At 44.6% G+C, this 1,073-nt stretch overlaps 1 protein-coding gene across 1 annotated transcript in view; it reads left to right on the top strand.

The window, feature by feature from the left end:
• The window catches only part of LOC100533396 (glutamate receptor 1), a gene marked incomplete in the record, with an annotated part of 109,299 nt that overhangs the window by 76,561 nt on the left and 31,665 nt on the right, over positions 1 to 1,073 (top strand).

Raw genomic sequence — 1,073 nt, 5'->3', positions numbered from 1 at the left:
TTATTCATGGGTAGTTTCCTTTGCCACAAGTACCCACGAACAGGGGTTTTGGCACCAACTTTCTCCATTGCCTCACATCAGAAGAGCTTGGTCCACAGCTTCTGCATCGGGTAGCCTCATCTTCTTTCGATCCAGAGCAAACTTTCCATTGGAGTGTGCTGCCACTATCTTCTCTCTATCCTTGATAATGGTGTGAATCGACCCTTGTGGGGAATGTCGAACTGACGACAAATCTCTGCCAGTGGAGCTTGCTTCTTGTCAACAGCCTGGATTATTTCGTATTTTTTGTCAATTGAAAGGCATTTTCTCGTGCGCTTGACATCGTTGGTGACACATTACGCGTGTGTGTTGCTAGATCTATGTTTCGGGCTAGATCGAGGTCTGCAGCACACCGCAGCCCTCTCTCGCTTCACACGCTGGGTGTGCTTGCAGTGGCATAGCTTGCATGGGCTTGCTCTATCACTGCGTTACTCTCTTTCTCTCTCTCTCTCTCTCTCTCTCTCTCTCTCTCTCTCTCCCTCCCTCCCTCTCTGTCTCTCTGTCTATATCTATCTATCTCTTTCTAACTCTTACACTCTCTCTCTCCCTCTCTGTTTGTCTCTCTTTCTCTCCATCCTGGGTGTACTTGCGTGTGTGTACGTTTGTGGGTGTGAGCGTATTCATGTGTTCATGTTCAGCTTTTTCGCAATGAGTTTTCACATATTTGTCCGTGTGTATGTGAGCCAATTCAATATGGTTTCGCTTCAACGTTTATTTTTATGTGAATGTGTCTTTGTGTGTATGTGTGCATTTGTGTGTGTGTGACTGTGTGTGTATGTGTGTGTGTTTGTGTATGTGTGTGTGTGTTTGAGTGTATCTATGAATGTGTCTATTTGTGTTCTTTTTAAAAAGACATATTTGGGGGGCAGGGCGACGGAAGGGAAAAGGTTGGGTAATATAACATGTATACGTCAGATGACTTGCCAAATATTATCATTTTACAGTTTTCTGTATACCTACGAGAGCGTTGAGATATGTCTTTGTGAGTGTGTTTGTGTGTGTGACTGTGTGAATGTGAGTGTGTGTGTGGTGTG

The sequence above is a fragment of the Aplysia californica genome, unplaced genomic scaffold, assembly GCF_000002075.1.
Source record: "Aplysia californica isolate F4 #8 unplaced genomic scaffold, AplCal3.0 scaffold00069, whole genome shotgun sequence".
Taxonomy (NCBI): Eukaryota; Metazoa; Mollusca; class Gastropoda; order Aplysiida; family Aplysiidae; genus Aplysia; species Aplysia californica.
The sequence above is the reverse complement of the archived record's forward strand: the minus strand, read 5'-3'. Positions and strand labels throughout refer to the sequence as shown.